Consider the following 23530-nt stretch of genomic DNA (forward strand, 5'->3'; position numbering starts at 1 on the left):
TCCCAGGCACGTATCCATCGTAAATGTGAACCCGTCACCCTCAGAGTAGGATTACTTCATAAGGAAGAAATTCAATTTCTGGTTCTGGAGGGAGCATCAATGGACATCATCCTAGGGCGCCCGTGGCTGGTGAAGCACGATCCCATCCTCTCTTGGGCACCGGAGAAATCAAAAAATGGGGTAAAGAATGCGTCTCCAGCTGGTTTTCCCGACCTAACCCTTGCAGATCCAGAAACCCATAAATGTCTACGTCACGTCTGTCGAAAGTCCAGTTGAGAAACGATCCATCCAGATCCCGAAGATCTACTCCTCATACGAGGACGTATTTTGCCCCAGAGAGCTTCCCAGCTACCTCCACATCGGCCATGGGACTGCGCCATTGACCCTGCTTCCTGATGCTCCTATGCCCAGAGGTAGGATCTACCCGTTGTCCCTTCCAGAAAACTAAGGCCATGGAGGAGTACATTCAGGAGGCTCTGAGTCAGGGGTATATTCGCCAGTCCACGTCACCCGCAGGCCTCAAGCTTCTTCTTCGTGGCCAAGAGGGACGGAGGGCTGCGGCCATGTATTGATTATCGAGTCCTGAACCAAGGAACCATCAAATTCAGATACCCACTTCCTTCCTCGTCCCTGCGGCCCTGGAACAACTCCGATCCGCCAGGATATTCACTAAGTTGGACCCTCCGCAGCGCCTACAATCTGGTACGAATACGCGAGGGGGACGAATGGAAAGACGGCGTTTGTGACCCCTACTGGACACTACGAATATCTGGTCATGCCCTATGGTCTGGTCACGCCCCCTCCGTATTCCAGAACTTCATACACGAAGTCCTCCGGGAGTTCCTCCATATCTCCGTCATTGTCTATATTATGATATCCTGATTTACTCCCGAGTGAGGCCGAATCATCCGCCACCACGGTGCGGAGGTCCTACAAACCCTACGGAACCATAAACTGTACCTCAAGGCTGAGAAGTGCTCATGTCACTTCCATCTGTCCAGTTCCTCGGATACATCATTGAACCGAAAAGGGGTTCGCATGGACGAGGGGAAGGTCACTTCCCCGTCATCTCCTGGCCTGAACCAAAACCATCAAGAACTCCAACGATTCCTAGGGTTTGCCAATTTCTATCGCCGTTTCATCAACAACTACAGTCTTATCACCGCTCCACTTACCAACCTCCTAAAGAATCAACCCAAAACACTATCCTGGTCACCCGAAGCGGCCGCAGCCTTCCAAAGACTCAGAGTCCTTCACGCAGGCTCCACTCCTGACTCACCCCAATCCCGACTTACCTTTCGTGGTCGAGGTGGATGCATCGACCACCGGAGTAGGAGCCATCTTGTCCCAGCTCCATGGTAATCCCTCACTACTCCATCCATGCGCCTACTTCTCCGTAAGCTCAGCCCGGCGGAAAAGACTATGACATCGGGAACCGTGAACTTCTAGCCATCAAGCTCGCCCTGGAGGAGTGGCGACACTGGTTGGAGGGAGCTAAACACCCATTCCAGGTGATTACCGACCATAAAAAACTTACAGTACCTTAAAGAAGCGAAAAGACTCTGTCCTCGTCAAGCCCGGTGGTCCTTATTCTTCTCCAGATTTCAGTTCTCCATATCATATCGACCAGGATCCAAGAACATCCGGGCGGATGCACTCTCCAGAATCCATGACCAACAGGAAACAAGTGAGACCCCCGGCCAACATTCTCCCAGATCAGATCACTGTCCTGTCCCATCACCTGGTCTGCTCCAACAGTTGTCGCCACCCCCAGAGTCCAGAACTTCCGCCGGGCTGTCCCCCCAATAGACGATTCATCCCTGAAAATCAACGGGTAGATCTCATTCACTCCAGTCATACCTCTCTGGGCACAGGGCAGTCCCGGGGCCAACAACACCCTCTCGCTGCTATCCCAACGCTTCTGGTGGCCGAACATGGCGAGGGATGTGAGGAGATACATCCAAGGCTGTAGAGAATGTGCCATGTCAAAGAGTCCTCGTCATCTACCTGCAGGAAAACTCCATCCCTTGCCCATCCCAAACCGCCCCTGGTCACACCTAGGAGTTGACTTCATGACAGACCTCCCATCGTCTGAAGGTAATACTTGCATGTTTAGTCATTGTAGATCGATTCTCCAAATTCTGTCGTCTGATTGCTCTGAAGGGTCTACCCACAGCCCTAGAAACTGCTGAAAACCTATTTAACCATGTCTTTCGATGTTTTGGGCTACCTGAAGACATAGTCTCGGACCGAGGACCCCAATTCATCTCCAGACTATGGAAAGCCTTTTTTAGACTCCTAGGTGTGACCGTCAGCCTCTCGTCTGGCTATCACCCACAGACCAACGGCCAGACTGAGAGGAAAATTCAAGAAGTGGGGCGGTTCCTCAGGACCTTCTGTCACGGTCATCAGAACTCCTGGAGCCAGTTTCTGGGCTGGGCGGAATACGCCCAGAATTCCTGCGGCAACCTACCACCGGACTTACGCCATTCCAGTGTATTCTGGGCTTCCAACCTCCACTCTTTCCCTGGGATGGCGAACCTTCTGACGTCCCCGCAGTGGATTACTGGTTCCGGGGAGAGCGAGAGGGTCTGGGACGATGCTCATCACCATCTTCAGAGGGCAGTTCGCCGAGCCAAGGAGGTGTCAGACAAGAAGAGGATTCCTGACCTGCCTATGCTCCGGGGCAGAAAGTTTGGCTCTCCACCAGAGACATCCGCTTGCGACTGCCCTCCCGAAAACTTAGTCCCAGATTTGTTGGTCCCTTCACCATCCTGGAACAGGTCAACCCAGTCACCTATAAGTTACAGCTACCACCACAATACAGAATTCACCCCACATTCCACGTGTCACTCCTCAAACCCTTTCACGACCCTCTGATTCCCTCCACAGAGCCTGGCCATGAAGAGGAACCCCCTCTCCCACTGATTTCAGAAGAAGGGTCCATATACAAGGTCAAGGACATTCTACGGTCCCGACGTCGTGGTGGTCATCTGGAATACCTCGTAGACTGGGAAGGATACGGTCCAGAAGAGAGGTCATGGGTCCCCAGATCCGATATATTAGATCCCGCACTCATGGAGGAGTTCCACTCCAATCACCCCGAGTTCCCAGCACCTCGTGGACGAGGTAGACCACCACGGCGTCGATGGTCTAGGCCCTCAGGAGCGGGCCCTGGGGAGGGGGGTAATGTCACGGATTGGCCAGGCTCTTCCACCAGCATCACGCAACGATCACCGTCACCTGAGTATTAACCACGCACAGCTGCACCCAATCACTTCCATTCACTATATAAGCACACACCTCACTTCAGTCAGTGTCCGGTCTCGTTCCCACGAAGCGGACTCATAGCGAGTACCTCCTGGTAGTCACTATCACATTGATCTAATCTCTTGAACTTACCTGCTCTCTGTTTTGTTCCAGTCTGTCCAGTGTTCCCGGTGTCCTATCTGTATTGAGTGTGTCTTCAGTCTGTCTTCCCCGCAAGCCCTCTGGTGTGTGCATTCGGTCCTCCCTCAGTGTCTGTCAATCCATCCTGCTCCGAAGAAGGAATATCTGCTCAACCTTACAACAGTCACATCCCCTTTGTTATCCTTATCTGCTCCTCTGCTGTAATAAACATCTTTCATTATATACTCACCTAACTTGTCCGTCTGCTTCCATAACAGTATGACTACAATGAGCTTGAGGACTGCATCTATGCATCTCTGCAATGACTCAAATAAGCAAAGAAAGCATTCTTGCTGGGACTCCCAGAGTTCATCAAGATTATTTGGATTTATCTTACAGGCCTACTCCTTCATCTTACCTCAAACATGCTCAATAATGTTATGTCTGGTGACTGGCCAATCCTGGAGCACCTTGACCTTATGCAACCTGTTGCTTTTTATTGTATGTGAAACAACAGTTCAGACATACTAAACCATGACAGAACTGTTATCTTTAAGTTAATTATTCTTAAATAGTTGCTTTCCTTTGGGAGTTACTTGCTTTTGAGAGTGCTTAGTGTGTGACGTGTGTTACGTCTGTTATGTGACGTGATCTTTAAATAGCTCATGCTGCAGAAAAATGTGAAGCATGCAGTTAAGCCTAAATTCATCTTTGCCAAAGCAAATTACAGAACACACTTTTTTTAGTCTGTGATATGTAATCCTGTGTTACAAAATGATGTACAGTGTATGTGACGTCACTTGAAAAAACACTGAGCTCTTTGTGTGAATTTGTACTTTTGTAATGGCATGTCAAATCCGCCCGTCAATTTAGGCTAATCTCTCAATATAAGCTTTTCTTTTTCATAAATCAGAATTAGTTCCCCTGGCTTGTCCCAAAGTCTCCCACAGCAGATATAACAGTGGAGATCTCAATAATGAAAGTAGTATTTCAGCAACAGACTTCGACTGCAAATATGGCTGGTGTAATGAAGACATTTTACCACATAGCGGCTTTCAGCTGGTATGCCTTTATAATTCAGTGTATTATGCAAAGATGTTTCAGATCTGCCGCCTGGGATTTTTGTTTATGGTGGACCCTGGAAATACCTCACATTTTTAAACCTGGTAAGATGCTATGCATGTTTTTGTTCTGTTTTTGTGTTGGAAAAGACAGCTTGCTTTGTAAACTGGGGTTTGTCAGGTCTTACAGATGGTGTTTTTTGGACTGGCGTCTGTGAATGACCTTCAGCCTGTGGGGAAAGGCTCAAAGATGTCTCTTCTCTGCCTCTCCAAGGACTTGCTGTTTTCCGTCTTTGTGTTTCCAGTGGGAATGGTGAGTGTGGGTATTTACTGTGAAAATATTTCATTGATTAAAAAAAAAAACGGCAATCAAAAAACGATGCCATTGGACTAGAATTCTAAACTTTTATTTGATGAATGTTTGATTTGATTAAGTTCATGTGTCTACAAGTGCTGAAACTCAAATATGTTTAGGATCATTAATGTTTGAGGATTTAAAGTTTGCACATTGTACATGTGGCATGTTCTTGAAAATTTTTCAAACACTTATAAAATAGCTTTAACATAGGTTACACTGTAACAAAATGCTTGTTGCCTTAATTTTTTAAGCTGAATTAAATTAACCTTATGAATCCTTTGAACTTATATTGTGTTCAACTGACTTAAACAGTTTGCGTAGTTTAAAAACTAGATTGGAACATGATTAACTTAGTTTAATAAGTTACAATGAACTAAAAAACATATGTTGTCATGACTAATTGGTCATATACATTTTTACTGTGTAGCTCACCATTCTGGGTTCTGTTTAATTTTTTTATAGTGTGAAAAGCATTTGAATAATTTTAACAACCTTTTGTAAATACACTCATCGGCCACTTTATTAGGTACACTTTACTAATATCTGGTTAGACCCCGTTTTGCCTTCAGAACTGCCTTAATCCCTTATGGCATAGATTCAACAAGCTTCTAAATATTCCTGAGATTTTGGTCCATGTTGACATGATAGCATCACACAGTTGCTGCAGATTTGTCAGCTGCACATCCATGATGCAAATCTACCGTTCCACCACATCCCAAAAGTGCTCTATTGGATTGAGCTCTGGTGACTGTGGAGGCCAGTTGAGTACAGTGAACTCATTGTCATGTTCAAGCAATCAGTCTGAGATAATTCATGCTTTATGACATGGTGCGTTATCCTCCTGGAAGTAGCCATCAGAAGATGGGTAGACTGTGGTCATAAAGGGATGGACATGGTCAGCAACAATACTCAGGTAGGCTGTGGTGTTGACACGATGCTCAACTAATGGGCCCAAAGTGTACCAAGAAAATAACCCTCACACCATTACACCACCACCACCAGCCTGAACCGTTGATACAAGGCAGGATGGATCCATGCATTCATGTTATTGACACCAAATTCTGACCCTACAATTCAAATGTCGCAGCAGAAATCGAGACTCATCAGATCAGGCAACATTTTTCCAATCTTCTATTGTCCAATTTTGGTGATCCTGTGTGATTTGTAGCCTCAGTTTCCTGTTCTTGGCTGACAGGAGTGGCATGTACATGTGGCATGTTCTTGAAAAAATTTCAAACACTCTTAAAATAGGTTTAACATGGGTTACCATTCTGGATTTCATAATGAACATTTCAGCGAAAATTCAATTTCATTATTTTTAATGAGTTTGAAAAGCATTTTAATAATTTTAACAACTCCGTTATATATATTTTCTATGTACAGTATATACTCCTTTTGTGGAAAATTTACCATGGATATTAACGGTCCCTAATCAAACTGTCGGTATCAATAAAAATGTATATTCATTATTATTATTATATGATAATTATATAATTAATTTAATAATAATAATAGTATAATGTATATACATGTATTTTGGTGCATGGGCACTACAGTGTATGTAAAGAAAGAAAGAAAAAGAAAAGAAACAAGGTCGATAGAAATAAAAATCATCAATAGAAATCTAAATAAATCAATCAAAATTAGAAGTAATCAAAATTAATTGTAGGAATATGTGTGTAGTCCCAATGTGCGCAGACCTACAAAAACGAGTGTTTTGTGGGAGAGCAGAATAAAAGAATGTGAGATTAATAAAACTTTTTAAAAATATATATTAATAACAATGTCATTAAATAAAAGGATGAGAACCTGCTACAAATGCATTTGTTACTCACTGATACATGCCTATGTATTGCACAATGTTTAGTTTCAACAGAATGGGTTGAAAGGAAATGATGTTTTGAAATAATGACAGTACGCCATCTATTGGTTATTACTGGTAATAACATAATTTTAAAGTATTAATGATACAATAAATGTTTGACATTATAAATAGTCTAATTAACTTTAATTATTAAGTTGTTTTTGTCTTAAGTTTGTAGTGCTGCTGTTTTGGCTGATTTTCGCCTATGACCGACAGCTGGTCTATCCCGCTTCAATAGACAACTTCTTCCCTCCATGGCTGAATCATGCTATGGTTTGTACTCTATACATGATAAGTTTTTTTTATGTCAATTAAATGATCAAATAGATAGATTTTTTTAAGATCTGTTTGCTAAACCAGTCACATTGTACATGTTTGATTCACAGCACACACTTGTTCTGCCAATCTTGTTTGGTGAGCTCCTGCTGGAGCCTCATGTCTTCCCCAAAACTAAACATGGTTTAGCGGCTTTAGGAGTGGTTGGTCTCGCTTATTTAGGATGGTGAGTATGATTTGTGCTCCTTCTGTAATCTGTGTATGACAGAGCCAGTTATGTGTTTTTTAGATTTTTTTATTTTTCAAATATGATATCATAAAAATGTGTTATTCATAATACAGTAGTTCTCAAACAATAGTTAAACAAAGTCATTCCGCTGTGGTGACCCCTGATTAATAATGGGACACAGCCGAAAAGAAAATGAATATATATATATATATATATATATATATATATATATATATATATATATATATATATATATATATATATATATATATATATATATAATATATATATAATATATGTATATATATGTATATATATAATATATATGTATAAATATATGTATATATATATATATATGTATATATATATATATATATAGTATATATATATATACTATATATATATATATATATATTATATATATATATATATATATATATATATATATATATATATAAATAATATATGTATATATAAATATATGTATATATAAATATATGTATATATAAATATATGTATGTATGTATATATATGTATGTTATATATATATATATATATATATATATATATATATATTATATAATATATATATATATATATATATAATATAAATATATAAATATAACTCTTTTCTTAAATACAATACAGCTACAAAAGAACATCAACACTTTTGTTGCTGATCATTTTTTAGTGTCTTACAGTCAGAATGTTGTTGATGTTGTTTCTTGATATTCTTGATAAAAATTCTGCATTATTCTTTTTTATTATACTGAGTAATATGAATTGATTACATGTACTATATGTTTTAGGTTAGTTGCATAATAACAATGACATAACTAGACACAGATGTCACACAGGATATTTTAAATCAGATACTTTAAAAGGAGAATTAAGAAAAAAATGCACAGTTTATGTGAACTCTGCATGCTGAAGTCAGAAGTGATACATTTAAAACCTTTAAGTGTATTCATTTAACTTTTTCGGGGCTTTTAAGGAAGAGCTTTTCCTTTTTCTAGTTAATATTTTCTGTTAGAAAATCCCACAAAACCCCCCTATGAAATCATGAGAATGTACTTTCAGCTCTGAATCTATAGCATATCACAATATTTTTCCTGGAATCATTTTATTTTTCCATAATTTCACATTCTGAGGGGAGAAAACTATGAACAAAACAAGTTGTCATGCTAGAAGAGCCTTTTCATTAAATTTGAAAAGTTTTTATAAGGAGCTTAAAAGGGGGAAAAGTTAACAAGAACTTGAGGGTTAAGTGCCAAAACCGAGTGAATTAATTAATTGTTTTACCCAATTCACATAGCAAGACAGTATTATTAATGCCAAAAAACATCTAACATGTTAAACCTGCTAGTTCTAAAGGTTTGAGTTCTGCATCTGTGCCTGAGACGTCAAAATCCTGGATCACTAATTCACCACTTGTGAAACTTTGATATATATTATTCTACAATGGATCATGCACGTTTTCATTTCATTCAATATATATATATTAGTTACATACTACAAAAAACAAACTAATCTGCTTCAGCAGTATAAGCAGCAGTAATTAAGCACAGATATAACTTCATGATGTTCAGTTAACCTAATAGATGCTGAATGACTGAAATATACCCAAGTGAAATACTACACTACAATATCACGGTTCGCTGGTAAGTTAAAAATAAATAATTACCTTAAAGGATTTACTGTCCTATGAGTTCTAATGTGCCCTTAATGTCAAGTTAATCGTTAATTAGTGTGTTTCTGCTTAATTGAGTTCAGGCATAATTTTGGGAAAGTTAGTTATCAATTACTGGTGTGTTTATCTACTGTCTCTTGAGGAGTTTGAGTTCAGTGGTCCATGAGATAAAAAAAAAAAGAAAATATTTGTAAGATTGTTGGTATCACTTTAATTTAAGGTGACAGTTAAACATGTTCCTTATAGTAATTTCAATGAATCATGCATAATTACATGTAACTAACCCTAAACCTTAAACTAAACCCTAAAGTACATGTAATTAATTAATTAATATTACTCAGTTGTTAAATGAATAGTTACACTGTAAACGTCACTGTAAAGAAACGTGTATCCAGATTTTTCTGTATTTTCTCAGCAAATATTGCCGTAGTTTTTGATCAAAGTGTTACAAACTCTAAACCTGACACGGCTCCACAATACATGATAGACCTGTAACAATAAATTCAATAATAAATTAAATTAAATATGACACCTCTAGGTTAATGAGGAGTCTCATTAGATTAGATTAGATTAGATTCAATTTAATGTCATCACACATGTACAAGTGCAAGGCTACGAAATCATCTTCTATTCTACAAAAAAAAAAACACAAAAAGCAAAGACCATTGACCAGGAATAATGTAAAGTCTAATTTATTTAACATATTTAGGTTTAAAAGAGAACCCATAAGTACAAATAAGTATCATCACATAATTTTAGGAAATATATGAAAAAAATCCCTGTAAAATCCAGGAGGAACTGATTTATTCTCAACTAATGAAAAATTCCAGACCGTTAGATTAAAGTATTGCGCCTTTCTTCTGCTTTAGGGTGATCTGGGTGTATTGTACAGTGGGAATCTGGGTTTATCCTTTACTGGGGCTCTTCAGCCACTCAGGATTGGCCATCTTCTTCTTCCATAACATGCTTGTTGTAACACTGCTGTTTTTACTGGGACAAGCCTTGAACTATAAAATTTGGGGTGAGTCTTATTTTCATAATAATATATGTTTATCTTTTGACATATCTGAGAATGATGACGATGCTGCTTTATATAAATGCTTCCTCATGCCAAAAATGAATATTTTTATATCTTTTTACTCTCCAGGGAAAAAACATCTGAAATGTCCAAGCTCACGATGAGTCAGACGGAAGTGCTTTAGAGATCAAACTTGACATGTGTTTTACTGTAAATATCTTCAGGTGCATGTCTGATGTGAATATCTGATGTGAACCAGTTACTGGTGATCTGAAAATGCATCTATACACTGTTAAGAATGCTGGGCTACACACAATCGATTAGTGAAAACAACATGAAGGAATTATGTTAGCTCATGAATTTTTATTAATTTAAGTGGATTGAACATAAAGCAGTTACGTTGTCCCAAAAAAAAGCTCAAGAATTGTGTTGTTTCAGCTCATTTTAAATAAGTAGTTTGGTCACACTTTATTTTGATGGTCCGTTTGTAGAATTTAAGTTACATTGCATCTACATGCCAACTAATTCTCATTAGATTATAGGTAGACTGTTAGGTTGGGTTGGAGTTAGGGGTTTAGAGTTAGTGTTAGTGTAAGTTAACATGTACTTGCAAAGTCTCTTATAGTCAGTTAAATGTCTGTTGAAGGAGCAGAATCAACAGATATTAAGCAGACAGTCTACTTATACTCAAATGAACCATCAAAATAAAGTGTTACCGTAGTTTGAACAAACAGCAAATCTAATTTTTTGAAATCACATTTATATGATCTGAATAATATATATACATATTATTTATACACCTTTTTGTATATTATTTTCAGAAACCATTCCACTTCTGCTAATATAAATCTACATTGTGCATCTTTACAACTGATAATGAAACTGATGTTCTCTAACATTTATTGAACTTGTTTAATACCATCAAAAGGTGTTATCTTTTTATCTCTTTCATATTTTTCTGACTATAATAATGTCTATCATACATTTTTTACCATGATTTACAGAAGACACACACTTAAAAGTGATTTATTATAACACTATTGTTATATTTGTTATATTGTTAACCCCCAAAGGTTGTTGACATTAAAATACCCCACATATTACTGATTACTTGCCATTTACATTTTTCATACTTACCAATATCCTTCAGACCACAAGGTTTTACCATTTGCCACACTGTAAACATTTTAAGCCAGTACAAAAACAACAACAACAAAACATATCCTATATTTCCTTTTGCTTTTTCTTGTTCACTCAGCTTTTGAAAACATCAGCTGCACTGACCTAAAATTATTAGTCAGTAATACAAAATTTTTTTAGTTGGGTTAACATAAGATTTTTCGTTTTCTGGAGAGATGAACTACTCTGTAACAAAACTTTTTAAGCTGAACATTTTTTTGTCTGCAGAACTGGAATGCCTGAAGTTAAGTGAACAAAAAAAAACATAATCCTTATTTCCTTTTGTTTTTTTCTTGTGTACTCAACTTTTGAAAACATCAGTTGCACTGACCTAAATTGTCTGAAGCTGAATGATTATACGAAATAATGTTATGAGAACAACAAACATAGTTTACTTGAAAAAAAATTAAAAATGAAACAGAGAAAAATGCTAACAAAACATTTATTAGACAGAATTATAAACAGGACAGCAGGCAAAACAACAAGGATCAAAACATGGCAGGACAAACGGGAAAATGCTTTGTAATGCTTCACAGGGGAAAACAAGACTCAGCAACGAGTCTGTGTAAATGAGCTGTTTAAAAAAACAAGTCATTTCAATTTTTTTTTAAGTTGGATTTTTAACAGTTCAGAAAGTAGTGTTTAACATTTTGTATCATCACTTATTCTTTTCTTTTATAAATATTAAGAATAATATTAATAATAATAATAAATCAGAATAAGTAGGTTTGATTAATTTGTATATAAAATAGAATATTTTGTCTTTTTTAAATATTTCCCAAATTATGTTTAACAGAGCAAGGAAATTTTCACAGTATGTCTGATAAGATTTTTTCTTCCGGAGAAAGCCTTATTTGTTTTATTTCGTCTTGAACAAAAGCAGTTTTTTTTTAAAAGCCATTTTAAGGTCAATATTATTCACCCCTTTAAGCTATTTTTTTTTTGATAGTCTACAGAACAAACCATCATTAACTTGCCTAGTTACCCTAACCTGCCTAGTTAACCTAATTAAACTAGTTAAGCCTTTAAATGTCACTTTAAACTGTATAGAAGTGTCTTGAAAAATATCTAGTGAAATATTATGTACTGTAATCATGGCAAAGATAAAATAAATCAGTTGTTAGAGATGAGTTATTAAAACTATTATTTTTAGAAATGTGTTGAAAAAAAATCTCTGTTAAACAGAAATTGGGGAAAATAATAAACAGAGGGGGCTTATAATTCAAGAGGGCTAATAATTCTTACTTCAACTGTATATATATATACTGATCTTTTTTTCTTTCAGTGTTTTTCTTCTATTTACACATCATATTATAAATATATTCATATATTTACAGTCAAGCCTGAAATTATTAATAAATTCTGACTTAAATTTTTTGTTTAAATGTAAATTAGCTGAGAAATATTTTTTATTTTCCACAATGATGCCTCATGTACATTGTCTTATTATCATTTGGGAGTAGCCTGTGCCATTTCCAGTCAAGCAAAACTTGTTGATTGAATAAAAGTAAACTTTGTCACATTTATTGTATACTTTTGTACCTCTAACGTATACTATAAGGTACACAGTTACAGTTATTTTTACTTTTTTAGGAATTGATATTTCCCTTTAAGTACCTGTTAGGAACAAAAATGTAAGTAGGCTTATTTTGAAAAGGAACTACCCCAGTGACAGATTTTGTACTTTTATTTCTGATATATATATATATATATATATATATATATATATATATATATATATATATATATATATATATATATATATATATATATATATATATATATATATATAATTGAATGATCTTTTTCTTTCTTTGGCTGACCATTAAACTGAATGAGTGCAGGAGTGTTTGAATGCCCACTGGATGTGATGAGTATTCACAGTGGATCATTTCTACTAACTCCAGAAAATATCTGTTGATCTTGAGAATCGATGAAAAATTATCAATCTTTTCTATTCATTTCACTGAAGTCTTCCGGAACAGATGATCCTGAAGTTTCCGACTTCTCGGTAAAAAACATTTTGTGATCATTCGACGGACTTCCTTCTTCCTCTTGAGTAAAGGTAAACCCCTGCTCTCGGGTTTCCCTCTCGTAAAATCCTCCTGCTGTCATTTCCTCCCTCAGGTTGAGCTTCCTCTCAGATCTCTGTATTCTTTAATGTGGTGCAGGGTGTTCGGGTCTGCGTCCACCAGCCCAGCGGTCAGGAGTTTAATGATGAGGTAAACCTCCTGATCGTTCATTCTCCACTGCAGCAAAATAAAAGAACAATAACACTTCAGTCTGTCGCTCAGTCAAGAAAACTGGTATTTCCACATATATAGCCTATAGCCTACCTTATTTTTGTAAAGCAAGTTTTTGTCTTGAGAGGTATTTCCGGCTTTGCATTGAATCTATGTTGGAGACGATACAGTCAAAACAAGACCGATTTCAGACAGTCTTTATGAGATAGTTTATCACAAAAAGAAAACTTACTCAGCATTTACTCACCCTCAAGTGGTTTCTAAACCTTATGTGTTTTAAACAATGTTGTAACCGGTAGCTATTGACATCCATGTAACACAGGCTAATTGGAAATACGTGCTGCAGCTACATTTTTGACGTAAACGTTCAATATATTGTCTGTTTGACTGCAATTTCTATGTAAAGACTAGGGGGCAGTATGACACCAATAACTTGTTCATTTTCAGACTAATGATATTTACAGGGACATATTATTGACTATTAAAGGATTATTATTAACTTAATGGTGGGCGGCACAGTGGCTCAGTGGTTAGCATTGTGGCTCACAGCAAGAAGGTCGCTGGTTCAAATCCTGGCTGGGCCAGTTGGCATTTCTGAGTAGAGTTTGCATGTTCTCGCCGTGTTGATGTGGGTTTCCTACAGGTGCTCTGGTTTCCCTTACAGTCGAAAGACATGCACTATAGATGAATTGAATAAACTAAATTGGCCGTAGTCTGCATGTGTGTGTGAATGAGAGAGTGTATGGATGTTTCCTGTTAGTGGATTGTGGCTGGAAGGGCATCTGCTTGCGTAAAACATATGCTGGAATAGTTGGTGGTTCATTCCTCTGTGGTGACCTCTGAAATAGAGACGAAGCTGAAGGAAAATGAATGAATGAACTTTATGCTGTCTATGATTTGTAACTGAATATGTTTGCCTCAGTTGTCTATCTTCATATGGACAACTTTTGGGGGCAGTTTGTACTTTGTATGCTTATGCTTTGTATGTTATACTTGTGATGCAGAGCGCTCAGGTTCAAGTCCAGGAAAGCACGGTTCCACAAAAGAGATAGAAGCGATGTAAAATCAAGGTAAAACTACATGGCTGCATAAATCATACAACAAAACATACTTAGCAAAGTATTTCAGAATTTGCATAAATGTAGACAGCGCCCTCTATTGGAGTTGTCATCTCAAATGTGCAACAAGACATACTACAGTAATCTCTTTTACCTTTTGGAAAATACAAAGAATATATATAATTTCAAATAGGGGTGACATGGTGGCGCAGTGGGTAGCCCTGGTTGGCATTTCTGTGTGGGAGTTTGCATGTTCTCCCCATGTTCGTGTGGGTTTCCTCCGGGTGCTCCGGTTTACCCCACAAGTCCAAAGACATGCGCTATAGGTCAATAGAGAAAGCTAAATTGTCCTAATGAGCGTGGATGAGTGTTTTCCAGTGATGGGTTGTCGCTGGAAGTGTATCTGCTGCTTAAAACATAAGCTGAATAAGTTGGCGGTTCATTCCACTGTGGCGACCCCAGATTAATAAAGGGACTAAGCTGAAAAAAAAAACCAATGAATGAATGAACTATTTCAAATACAATAGGAGTGAAAATAGTTTGGATCTCAACAGCTAACGGTTTTCAACATTTTTCTAAATATCTTATTTTGTGTTTGACAGAAGAAAGAACCTCAAAAAGGTTTTGAACATAAGGTGAGTAAATGATGATATCCCCAGACAAACAGCAGGATTTAAACACTCCTTTGCCTGAAGATATTTGTGAAACTGCTCAAAAAGCCGGAGTATTTCTGATGTAGTGTATCATTTTTAACTTTTACTTTACTAAATAAAATCTTAAATACTAAATGAAAACAACGTCTCCTCCTGCTTTTGTCATATTATTCTCCTATGATTTGTTTTGACAATTCCAACATGAGATGTAATGCAAGATAATATACTAAATGATTTGTTACTGACTATTTAATCCAGAAGAACCAGTTATGAACCTTATAAGTAAACAGTTCCTCTCACCTGACTCAGGCCATGTGACATGCACTTGATGATGCCAATGAGCCCCAAAACAATCTGTCCAACACACCAATACCATCAGTTTAATAATCATAGAAATCTTTGCAAAAGTATACAAAAAATGTAATGTATATAGATAACAATAATAATTCTGTCACTGTGTATTATTCGAGCATTTGACATATTATAGTTTCAGGAGAATCCAGTTTTTTTACACTGTTAAACCCAAAAAGTTAAGGTAACTCAAACCGTTTGAGGAAACCGATTGCAACAAACCATTTAAGTTCAAAACTAATCCTGATGAGTTCTGTGAACTTACTCCATTTTGAGTAAATGAAGCAATTTGAGCACAGTAAAACCCGATATATGAAGAGACCTCAAACCAACCGAGTACTGTAAAACCCAATAAGTTCAGGCAACTCAAACCGTTTGAGGGAAACCGATTGCTGTAAACATTTGAGTTCAAAAAGCAATCTAAATGAGTGCTGTGAACTCATTTCAGTTGAAGTAATGAGGTTTTTAATTAACACATTAACTTCAACACTGAGTTCAAAACTCTACAAATTAGTAGAATTAACTTACAGTAAATGAGTTAACTACACTCATTTCTTTTGATAAAGTAAACTGTTGAGTTTTACAGTGTAATGATTAGCAGTTTTATTGACTCAAAAGTGAAATACAGAATTAAATACAGTATCTTTGTACAGAATCAAACTGTTACCCTGTTAACAAACCCCAAACTAGTCCCCAACTAAGGTATCGTGGTCACAACTTACATAATTAAATGCAATTAAAACCTTCAGAACAGTTTTTTAATTGACATTTTGTTCAGACTTTACAATAAGCTTCCATTAGCTAATGTAAGCTAATGGATTAATTAATATGAACTAAAATTAAACAATACTTGTACAGCATTTATAATGCATTATTAAAATCTAAAGTTGTGCTGAACATTAGTTAATGCACTGTGAGTTAACAAGAAGTAAATTAAACACAGATGAATTAATACTGTATTAAATGTATTGTTCCTTGTATGTTCATGTCAGTAAGTAATGTGAACTCATGGAAGCTTATTGTAAAGTGTTACCCTTTTAAAAAAGAAAATGTTCATAAATGCAGCATTTCTTTGTTAAAAAATGCAGTAAAACAGTAATTTTATTACATTTTAATACAATTTACAAAAACTGTTTTCTACTGTAAAAATTGTATCCTGTGTGTGTTTAAAGGTTTATCCAAATTATGAAAAAAACAATGCTATTTTTACAATAATTGATGCTATTTTGAAAAAATATCTACAACGTAAATATTACATTTTTGAACCTGTTATATAGTGGAAGCCAACAGTTTTCATTTTATATATTATTACCACTGTATTATTACCAAACCTCATAGATACTAAGATTAAGAGAAGACTATGCCATATGAGACTTTTATAAGTGCATATTTAATGGATTTTTTATGCACCCAAACACTAAAACCTCAGTCAGAATTATAATTAACAGTCCTAATGAAACAAACAAAAATAAGCTACAGATGAACTCACCCCCAATATATACAGCATTGTGGTTTCTCTCTGCGTGTTTGTGCTCCTCTTGTGTGTGTTTGTTTCTGCTCAGAGCTGTGGTTATAAGAAGAAGCTGCTGAGCTGAACCAGACATACAGGTTTAGTAGCATATTAACACACTGACAGCTGGAAACTCACACAGTTCTGTCACAATGCTGGATTACTGACGTTGTTTTAAGAACAATTAGACCCCGTGCATTTCTTTAGCCTGTAAAAGTTTCCTGAGAGGTCATAGCATGTCACAAGTGTCCGTAGTTTTTCAGTCAAATGAGCTAAAACCCAGAGAGGTGACACACACAACAACATTTAAAGAAATCAACTATTTATTATCCTGAAGTTTTTGAGTTTGTATGATCCTGCAGGTTCTTCAGATCAGCAAATACAGCGCTAAAGCACTTGAAAGACGGTTGTTTTTTCTTAAAATGAAAATTCTTAGTCTGACTAATACACTTTTTTCAATGGTGTCAGTCTGTTACCTGTTTTGCTTCTGACTAGAGCTTTTATGTTAGGATTGAATTTAATCAATCACATATGCTGTGCAAATAAGCATGATGTTTTTTGTTTCCATTTTATCTGTGTACACTGTAAGTTGCTGAGACTTTTATTACAGTATGTTGACTGTACTTTCAACTGATACTGAATATTGAGTAGGGATGGGGCTTTCTTCTTGTGCATCATTCCTCATAGCAAACTAATGGTAAGAGATGCGTGGCTAATAATATTGTGGCTAAAACCATAGTCAGAAACTAATGTCAACAGAAATGGGCCATACAGTATGCACACGTACTTTTAATTTTCAGTCAGCCTAAGAGCTTCTGGTCAACTGTCGCAGTATTACCAAATCTCTATGTTTAAGATCTGATTTCTTTAAAAATCAGTGATCTTCACTGCCTGATAGATATACAATATAAAGTAGGGTCTCAGACTGGACAAGAAGCACTGCATAAAATTTTACCTCAGGGCGACGCGGTGGCGCAGTGGTTAGCATGTTCGCCTCACAGCAAGAAGGTCGCTGGTTCGAGCCTCAGCTGGGTCAGTTGGCATTTCTGTGTGGAGTTTGCATGTGTTCACGTGGGTTTCCTCCAGGTGCTCGGTTTGCCCACAAGTCCAAAGACATGTAGTACAGGTGAATTGGATATGCTAAAATTGACCGTAGTGTATGAGTGTGGTGTGTGAATGAGCGTGTATGGATGTTTCCCAGGGATAGGTTGCGGCTGGAAGGGCATCCGCTGCATAAACATATGCTGGATAAGTTGGCGGTTCAATCCACTGTGGCGACTCCTGATTAATAAGGGAGTTTTATTAATCATTTTTCCGAAAAGAAATGAATGAATTTTACTACAGTATTTTCAGTGAAGTTTCTGCACTATAGCTTGCCATTTTTCATCTTGTTTTACGCTTGAACGACTAAATGAATGCTGAAGTCTAATTAACTGATTATATTTTAATTCCATACAACAACGATGCTGTGAAAGGAACATTATGAAATTGAAAATATCACATTAACCTTTCACACGGAACTTTATCATGGGTTTCTCCGGTGCCTCCGATTTCCTCCACAAGTCCAAAGACATGCGCTATAGGTAAATTGGCTAAGCTAAACTGTCCGTAGTGTATGTGTATGAATGAAATCGTATGGGTGTTTCCCAGTGATGGGTTGCAGCTCGAAGGGCATCCGCTGCGTAAAACATGGTGCGGATAAAGTTGGCGGTTCATTCCATTGTGGCAACCTCAGATTAATAAAGGGACTAAGCTGAAAAGAAATTAATGAATGAAACAAAGATATTTAAGAATTTATTGCTCTTAAATATTTGATCATTAATATAACTTAAGTTGCAAAGCTGAGCCATTCAGTGAAATAAAAAAAACAGACATCTTTATTGTTAGATTAAAGGATACTGTGAATATCGAGGTTAACTTTACTGTTTAACTGTTTGAAGAATTTTCATTTAAAATGACTGAATTAAGCTGTTTTCCCTATTTTTATCGATCAGTAAAATAATGTAATGCTTGATATTTAATTTGATATTGGTACCACAAAAATATGAAAAAATAATTGTCAAACATTTTCAATAAACTTCACTTTAGTTTGAACATTCACACTGTAAAAAATAGAGGGTTTCCAGCAAGAATTGATTAAGTTGACGTAATTCTTTTTACAGATTTAAGTTGATTAAAAACTAAAAAATTAAGTTGTCCCAAACTCAAGAATTGTGTTGTTTCAGCTCATTTTAAATAAGTAGTTTAAACTAATAGCGAAAATAGATTTTGGAGTGCTGACCCAACATGTGAGCAGCAGAGGGAGACAAAACAGAAGTAGACACCGTTAAAATATTGTAAAAACTCACGCAGAAACTGTGGTAGTCTATGGTCAAAAATAGTGGTTTTGTATAAATTTTTCATTAACACATTTGATATCCACAAAATGATCAATGTTCAGAATGTATACTGTGTTTCTGCATTTTATGGTTTACCAGAGAGATTGAAATAGAACCGAATGTTTTTACTTTTAAGACATTTGAAATATCTAGACATTTTAAATATAAAGTTAATAGAGTATTGAAGTCTGCGTGAATCAGAAGTTGTAGGTATTTGTGAAATTGAGATGAAATTGTTATATGCATGTCCATATTCACCAAAGCGGAAGAATGTTTTATTTATATCTTGTCATGGGGGAAAATAGTCACAGACACGAGTATAAATATGCATTCAATTTCTATTACTATTGCTCAGCATATATAAGTACACCCTCACAAATCTATCCTATAAATTTATGTTTACTAGGAAGCTATGCAATATTATATTTGTGCATATACATTAGATTAGTCAGTACTGAAGCCAAATCTGGAGCTAATCTAACTAAAAAACTTATGTTAACGGTCCAAAAACTAGTACAGCCAAATGTATATGTTATAGAAAAATTAAATAAAATTTGAAAAAGGAAAAAATGAAAAATTTAGTCGAAATTTTGTAGGCTGTAATTTATTTTGTAATATTTTGCTTGAATTTAATTGAATTTAAATATGTTTGGTGACTAAAATATTATTTTAATAATATATCTGTTTAATATTAATTAAAATTAACTTATTATTAATTTTATGTGAAGCTGCTTTGACACAATCTACATTGTATAAGCGCTATACAAATAAAGGTGAATTGAATTGAATTGATTTTAATTGAATTGAATTAATATGTCTGTTTTGTTTAAATGCACCAAAATACATTGCCTATATTCACTGAGAAATTAATACAAATTTCATTTTCTAAATGGGCTGTACTCAATTATGCTGAGCACTCTATACAAATAAAATAACAAAAATTAACAAATAATAACTGATAAAGAAAAATAAGTAGCAGGGGAGTTGGAGTTATCAGAATTTAAATCCAAAATCCTCTAATGATGAATATAAATATCTTGCTTTTTAGCTTTTCATCTCTCTTCAAATATATTCCAAATTCTTCTTTAAACACAACTAGTCTTGGGGGGAATTTAGAAAAAATTACATTGAATATCACATTTTAATAATATCAACAAATTATTCATTATATTAGATATCTTTTTATCCTTAAGTATTAAGCCACATTTAATATTTTCCCATGAGATGATAAGTCTTACAGATATTTTCTGTTGTATCCAAACTAGGGATGCATGATATATTGGCGGCCATATCAATATCGGCCGATAAATACTATTTTTAATGTCATCGTTATCAGTCCGATATGAAAAATTTAAAACATCTCTTTAAAATAGATTACATAATTGTACAGAACTGCCTGCCTCACGCATGCATGGGTTGAACTTTCCTGACATTGTTTATTCCTTCAAAATCTGTCCTTTCTTTGTGTGGTACTGCTGGGCGTTTAACTCAGTAAGTAACCATTTTCCTTATATGTTAATAGAGTTTCATTGTGTCTTTTGGTTTAAATCGCCTCAGGAAAATTATTACATGTGTAAACATAATAGCAGAGATGCACACGTGCTAAACAACTCGTTAGATTGTTTGTAATCTAATAAATCTCATTTTGTTATTTAACCTATTAGTTTTATGCAACAGTCAAGTTGCATATTAATTAGCTATGTGAAAATGTTTTTGTCATGCTGATTTATGGGAAATCGTGACTATAGGTCTGTATAATAACCTTCTGAAACTGAGTAGGCTATTCAGTTCATAAGATCAGTTTAAACTTTATGAAGTTCGTTCATTCATTAATTTTCTTTTCAGCTTAGTCCCTTTAATTATCAGGGGTCGCCACAGAGGAATGAATCGCCAACTTTTCCAGCATATGATTTTTGCAGTGGATGCCCTTCCAGCAGCAACCCAACACTGGGAAACACCCATACACTCTTATTCACACATATAGAGTACAGCCAATTTCATTCATTCATTCATTTTCTTTTTGAAATAATCCCTTTATTAATCTGGGGTCGCCATAGCGGAATGAACCGCCAATTTATCCAGCATATGTTTTATGCAGTGGATGCCCATCAAACCACAACCCAACATTAGGAAACACCCATACACTCTTCCATTCACACACATACACTACGGATAATTTAGTAAATGCAATTCACCTATAGTGCATCCGGAGGAAACCCTGCACACCAACACGGGGAGAACATGCAAACTCCACACAAAAAAAGCCAACTGACCCAGCCGGGGCTCAAACCAGTGACCTTCTTGCTGTGAGGCGACAGTGCTACCCACTGCGCCACCGTGACGCCTCTTTTATGAAGTTTTTAAAATAAAATTTGTTTACTGTATAAAAATATACATTTTGAAATATTTATATTTATCGGCTAATATATCGTTTATCAGCCTCCAAATCTTAAAAGTTATTGGTAATCGATATCAGTTATCGAAAAAAATCCATATCAGTGCATCCCTAATCCAAACTAATACTTCGTTCCAAAATGTTTGTACAATGTTTGTAATGTCTGCTGCCAGGGGCGGATTTAACCAATAAGCGAAGTAAGCAGCCACTTAGGGCTCCAGGAAATTTGGGGGACCCCAATAAATACCTAGAAGTATAAGCTATATAACATCGTTTTCTATCATATTTTGTATTGGTGAGGGTCTATAATTAAAATTTTATGTAATTATAACATCTATGTTATATTGTCTTACACCCCAATCATGGAGCCGTCCAGCAGTCAAGTCAGGTAAAGATCCAGATGCATTCATTCTTTTCAGTTGTGAGTTCATTTTAAAAAAACAAATCATTTAAAATGTAGAGATTTCATTTGACTTGAATTCATTTGACTCCCTTTGACTGCCCGCTCTATCAAATGGTTGACCATATTTTATTGTATAAAAAAACAACAACAACAAAACATGTTAAATGAGAATCTGAAATATTTTATGGAATACTTCAAAAACTGAAGATAATTCAGTATTCTAAAATGTTTTATTTTGAATATTTTTAAAAATAAATTGGTCTAACACTTTATATTTTCAGATTTTTCATAGTATATTTATTAATTCTGGTACTTTTACCATAAACCGACATATCAACCATTTGGTAGAGGTTGATATTTTAGAAATTATGGGATGTGTTGAAAAAAATGCATTGAGTGTGTTAACTAATGACATTAGGAGTTAAGAAATGCAACATGGAAAAGGAGATTCAGTGACATTAGAAAAAACAGCTAATTAAATAAATAAACAAATGTATAAAACTACAAATGGTTTCATTTTAGGACTGTTGGGCCCCATGGCTGGAACTGCTAAATCCATCCCTGATTGTTTCAATATCTAAATCGGGCATACATTTGAATCACCAATTTTGAATTTTACCTGGGAAATTCTTTTGCAGGATAAATGTGGTTCATAATTTTAAAGTGCACTTCTTCTTAATTAAGCATCTTCAAGTTGATATTTGTCTTATAGGATTTTTCTGCTATCAGTTTATAGAGGATGACACTGATTTAAGTTATATTATTAAATTGGTCGAATGCGAATGTATAACAGGGACAAAACAGTGTTATATTCAGCACACATACATATCTATCTATCTATCTATCTATCTATCTATCTATCTATCTATCTATCTATCTATCTATCTATCTATCTATCTATCTATCTATCTATCTATCTATCTATCTATCTATCTATCTATCTATCTCTCTCTCTCTCTATATATATACATACACATAAACATACACACACACACACACACACACATATATAAATAAATATATATATATATATATATATATATATATATTATAATATATATATATATATATATATATATATATATATATATATATATACAATAATGTGTAAATTTATCATTTATTTATTTTTTAGTAATTAAAGTTGTACACATTATGGCATTAATAATAACTGGAGCCTGTATCTTCATAGTTTGGGTCTGGTCATCTCCTCATGGGTGGCGCCATATTGATCCCAAATTGGTTATCATTAATAATGCATAGTTGGTTGATAAACAAACCTAATGTGGTCTAGATCTTTAGATATCAGTGTGTGAACAGAACCACTTGCTCTTCTGGGAATGCACAACACTATGATAACACCCAAAGCAAAAGATACAAAGGAAATGAACCGTTTGTATGGTGTTCTGTGGAGTGAAACAGTTGTAAGTACAAAATTTGAGTAATCAAATTTATAATAATACTGCAATGTGTT

General features: G+C 35.5%; 1 pseudogene; it reads left to right on the forward strand.

Annotated features, from left to right (window-relative positions):
* The first annotated feature begins 4056 nt into the window (after window positions 1-4056).
* LOC130239291 (androgen-dependent TFPI-regulating protein-like) lies at window positions 4057-10432 on the forward strand (annotated as a pseudogene).
* Window positions 10433-23530: the final 13098 nt, after the last annotated feature.

Source organism: Danio aesculapii, chromosome 13 (genome assembly GCF_903798145.1).
Source record: "Danio aesculapii chromosome 13, fDanAes4.1, whole genome shotgun sequence".
NCBI lineage: Eukaryota > Metazoa > Chordata > Actinopteri > Cypriniformes > Danionidae > Danio > Danio aesculapii.